The following is a 6,000-nucleotide window of genomic DNA, read 5'->3' on the forward strand; positions in this document are numbered from 1 at the left end:
CGAGGAAAGCAGTGATGATGAGGATGATGTAGAAGGGTTTGCTGAAGGTATGACATTGTTGGCTAGGCAGTTCAAAAGGTTCAATCATAGTAGAACCAGTAAGCCATACAAAGTGAGTAAGAAGTCAAGTGCTATGTATGACAGCAAATCAGTCAAGGGTCCCAAATCTGAGTATTACAATTGTGAGAAGGTTGGACATTTTGCTGCTGAATGCATATCCAGGAAACCTTCAACATCACATGCTAACTCCTTCTCAAAAGCTGGAATGTTCAAGAACAAGTACAAAGCTATGAAGACTCAGATGAAGGAAAGCTCAAAGACCGATAAGAAGGAAAAGAAGCCAGAAAAGGTACTAGTAGCTGAACATCATGTGTAACGTCCTCCCAATAGGGTCTGGAAGAAACGTTACTAATATCAAATAAACCAACATATTATAATACGAGAACAATACTAAATGAGAAAATTTAACTTTATTGAGTACGCAGCGGAAAATGAAATGTCGTTACAATAATGGAAATAACGATAAAGTAATTGTTCATATGCATAAGTAATAAATGCGATATCTCTTGATCCTAAGTCCAAGTAGCATCACATAAGTAGTAGATAAGAAAGCTTGAATCAAACAGCACCTGAGACAAAACATGCTAAAGTGTCAATCAAAAAGGTTGAGTGAAGTTCATAGGTTTAACAAAAGTAGTTATCGTTGTTTTTAGACCACAAGATTTAGTTGTAAAGTTGATCTCCCGCAGGATCAAAAAGTAGATCTCGCAGATCCAAAAGTAGTACTGATTCGTGATATTTTGGACTAAACGTTTGTTTTGTTGCCCCGATGATAAGTTGGCAGTACCTTATCGCCATGTTTAAATCATTATTAAGTAATACAAAGACATCACGGTCAAATGTATCGGGGACGTTACTCCCGATAGGCCTACCCCCAATAATTAAGAATGCCTTATCCTGAAAGCAATTAAAAAATATCACTGTGGGGTCTTAGTAGCATAAGCTAGTCATAGTACAGTTTAGGTTCGTACTTGTGTCTAAGTTGTTTAAAGTATAAAAGCAGCATGTGTCTCACCCCAGTAAGTATAAAAAGTGCTATAGCAATAAGAGTGGGGCTATGAAAGTCACCTTAGTAAGTAGAGAGAGTTATTCCTCGGAATAAAGAGTTGAACGAGTGAGCAGGAAAGTCAACCTATTGACATTTAAGAGTAGTTAAGTGTTTTGCCCATGTTTAAGCTTAAGTATGTGTTTAAGTATAGTTTGTTTTACTAAGTTTCTATTCCTAGTAAGTTACTATTTTTATAAAGTTTCCATTTTTAGAAAGTTTCTTATTTTACTAAGTTTCTATGACTAGAGAGTTTCTACTTTTATGAGTGTTTTTCATTTTAGGATACTTGCCGTATTAGATAAGCTTCCAATCACCCCTTTCCCTTCGAATGGCTAATTTAGATCTAGGGGCTTGAGCCATAGGACCCTTTAAATCGGAAATCCAAACCCTCTGCCTAGAATCTCGTAGAAACCATTCGTCAAGAAAGTTCGAAGATCTATACATCTCTAATACATATCCCAAAATGTTTTTGTGCTACAATATAAGTAGTAGGTTATAGGTGCTAGTAATAGTAATAGTGTATACATGTTAAGTACTAGTATAAGTAGTATTAGGGTTTAAGGTTTTAATAAGTATATGTATATATAATTCGTATATATATGTATATATATATAAAAATATATTTTTTTTACATGTATATATGTATATATAAATCTAGGTGTGTTTATGTATATACTTATGAATAACAAGTTTATAATATGAATATGAATTAACAAAGATTAAAGTTTATGTAAATAGTTTAGGGTTTATGTTATACCTTTGAAGATTCAAGATAATTAACAAAGAAAAGATGAACACGATGAAGATGGAAGATCAAAGCCTTGAAAATCTTGAAGAACTCCTTGAAGATTCTTGAAGAACACGAAGAACAAGCTTGAAGATCCGAATACCACAAGAGAGGGAGAGGGAGAGATTGTTTTTGAGAGAGGATTTTGGTGTGATTTGTGAATGAGAAACTAGGAGTCTAGGAGTGTTTATATAGTGCAAGTATTAGAGTGTTAGTCAACATAAGAATGTTCTAATTAATGATTTTATTTTGTTTTATAATTTTTAGTCAACAAAAGGTGGTACTAGTTTATAATTAGTCAACATAAGGATGTACTAGTTTATACTTTATTTTTAGTCAACATAAGGATGTAATTGTTTAAGATTCTTTAGTCTCATTATTATTACTATTATTATTATTATTATTATTATTATTATTATTATTATTATTATTATTATTATTATTATTATTATTATTATTATTATTATTATTATTATTATTATTATTATTATTATTATTATTTACATTTACTACATGATAAGTATTATTTTTTTTTTACTAATTCATGACTTGTATTTATTTTTATTTAGTTCCCAATTGTTTTATTATTTATATAAATGTCACTTTTTATTTATTACTTATAGATTAATAGTTATAAATAATATTACTGAAATGCATAAATTTTAATTAGCAGTGAGTGTCGAATAAAAATTTATTATTTGGTCAACGTTAAATTGATTGTGTATATAACAACCCTTAAATAATTAATACGTATAGTCAGACAGTAAACCCTAGGGTCATTTCAGTAATTTCAGAAGTTAAAAAGTGAGGGTTGTTATAGTACCTCCCCGTTAATAAAAACTTCGTCCCGAAGTTTTAGGTAGACTTCTCGGATGCATCAGCAGTTGAGAAGAGATGGGGATATTTCCGTTTCATATGGTCTTTGCGTTCCCAGGTATATTCGGGGCCTCTACGCGAATTCCAACAGACTTTAATGATAGGTATGTTGCTTTTACGCGTTTGTTTGACCTCTCCTTCCATGATTTCTATAGGTTCTTTAACGAAGTGCATTTTATCATTAATGCGAAGATCATTCAAAATGATGATGTTATACAAGTCATTTCAGTAAATTGGATACATGAAATGTGTTATGAATAGTATTGAGCTCATTTAAAACCTTGAGCATTTTATGCCACAATATTAGGGCAGACAAACAGAGAGGAGTTCGTGAAAATCACAGTCATGAAATTTGATAGAGATCTTCATTGTTTACAACAAGAATATTTTAATGATGAATATAAGTTGAAAAATAAAGTTTTATCACTATTGGATAATATGGATAAAACGATTCGTTTATAGGAAGAGTATAAACGAAGCAATCATAAAAGAGTGAAATGAGAAAATTAAATGTTCGCCTTAACTTTTGACGTAGTCACGATTGATTTCCGGAATTCAAGGAATTAAAGGAAATCGTCGTAATCTATAAGATTTGATTCTCCGGTAATTAAGGAATTTGAGATTTTCTTTGATTAAATGCGGTGGATTGTCTCGATTGTTGTGTTTGGAATTTTGCTATAAATTAGCTTCTTCCGTTTCATTATCTTCACCACTTCTATACTTTCTTCCTCAATTCAAACTTCTAAAAGATTAAGAGAATGCTTAATCCGGTTCTGATCCTGGTTATTATATTGACCATATATGCAGTCATTCTTCTTTTTCTTTTACCGCCAGAGGAATCTGTTTACTTCTACTATGCTCTTGGGGTTATAGTGTTTTTAATTATCCCGTGTCTTTATATTGCTATACGCATTGATATACACGGTTTGTAATTTCGGAGTCGTTATCGGGCTTTATATTTTCCCTTATATGTCGGAGCTTTATGCTTTTGTTTCTTCTTCTCGACTTCAAGTCAAGCGAGTAATGGTCCAGAATTCATAGGTATGAAGTTCAAAATGATCATAATATATAAAGTAGAAAGGAAAGGTAATAGCACGATTTGATTTGTCATATTACCAGAATATCCGGAAAAGACCGAATCTTCAAGAAAAATATTTTCTTGATATGTTTAGAGGTTAAATAGAATGTAAGAGTCGTGTAACATGGCAAATGATGATTATAAAATCTATGAATCATCATCTTCCATTAAAAACTTAGCATGACTTACTGTAATATAATCACGTTGGCCTGACGTCATTATATTATACTAACTCATGCTTCAATTCCCAACACTTCTTCAAAGCATTTATAATTTAAACTCGAATTTTACAGAATATAGAAACTAAAACAGTTTCCTTTATAAAGATATCGCAAAGAGATACTTAATTGCGGACATGAATCGTTATGAAGATATCTTCCGAAATATAGAGGATATTTATGATGATATTTTGGAATTTCTAAGTTTGAAAGTTGATGAAGAAAAATTTTCCGCAAGCTTTTAACATGACTTCGGAGCAAGATATTCTCTAAAGATTTCACCGGATCCAGAATTACCTGGATTCTTTGAATATAGGGTTTGGCCCTTGTGTTTGTCCTTAGTCTCCTCCATGGTTAGCTCAATCCGTTTTTCAGTTCAAAATTTTCTTTTGAGCTTTTCCAATGTACCATTCTTTATTATCAAACTGTTGGCCCTTAAGACCATCTACAATTTTTCTGTTTCCTCTGCATTTAATGCAGCCATATTTGAATCATCGGTTATCAATCCGAGATGGTTTCAAGAAATTTCATTTTTAGATGATTAAAAGCTGATTGCGATCGTCAAGATTCAAAGGATGTTTTCAAGAATTTTGAATTTGAAGTGTTTAAGCGTAAGATGCATCCATCAATGGATCTAACGGTTGACGAAGAAATGTTGTGATTTTCAAAAGTAAGGAATGGTAAGTTCGGTGGTTTGATGTGATAATTCATCATAGAATACGAATGAATATAATTCATGAATGTAGTGATCTTTAGGAAGATAACACTTGCTAAAGCTTTACTTAAGTTCCGATATGTCAAAATCAGAATATGTAACTGAATTTGTATGAAAATGGTTGTTCTTTGGTGAACATATACATATATCATGTGAATGTAAGTAGTATAGTTAACAACTGCTGAATCAGAATGGAAGAATGTACAATGTAACATATTTATATGAGATATGAATATCTCTCGGGTTTTACCTACCCGTTAAAATATTTTTCACAATTATCAGTTTGTACAAAAGAGAAGATATACGTTCATATATGTATTCTTCAGATGTAATCATGGTTTTAATGAGTTAATATAATATTAAACTCATTTGATTTGCTGTTGAAACGAGAATAAATAATCTCCAAAACCTTTGAGATTTCATAATTGTCGTGAAATATTTCGCTAATGAAGTTATGAATCAATACTTCATCATTCATTATTATTGATATACTTCGGTATATGATGTTGGTGCTCGTGGAATTCTTGTGAAATTCATAAGGCACTAATGATGTTTTCTAGAAAGTTTCGAGTACATTGAAAATTAAAGTATACAATCAATCATGTATTTGAGTAATACACTTGGTTTTTTACGAAATGGAGTTTATTGTGTTGAAGCAATGATTAATGATTGTTAAGTTATTAACAAAAGATGTACATCATAGCATATTATGATATGAATTAACCATGTAGTACATACTAGTTAAGATTCACACGTAATAGCTTAGTACGAAAGGATTTATTATTGTTCCAATCCATATATATAAAATATACATATATAATTCTTCAGGAAGAATGAGTCAATACATCTTAACTCATTATTACTAATATTCCTTGGTATCTATGAGGTGTTTGATGTTTGAGGTACTGAGTGTGATGTTGAGGCGTGGAATGCGGATGTTGTTGTTGGTGAAGCTGGTGCTGTTGGTGGTGATGCCGATGGTACTGGTGGTACTGGTTATGCTGCTGGTGCTGTTGCTGGTGTTTGTAGGTTTCGCACCATATTCTCCAGAGCCACTACTCGAGCGCGAAGCTCGCTGACTTCTTCTATTATTCCGGGATGATTGGCGGTTCGGACAAGTGGATGAATAAGATCTAAAATTTTAGATATTATATATTCGTGACTGGATATCCTGGAAATGAGGGTGAAAATAGTGTTCCGAACGAGTTCGCCAGTAAG

This window comes from Rutidosis leptorrhynchoides, chromosome 2, assembly GCF_046630445.1.
Source record: "Rutidosis leptorrhynchoides isolate AG116_Rl617_1_P2 chromosome 2, CSIRO_AGI_Rlap_v1, whole genome shotgun sequence".
NCBI lineage: Eukaryota > Viridiplantae > Streptophyta > Magnoliopsida > Asterales > Asteraceae > Rutidosis > Rutidosis leptorrhynchoides.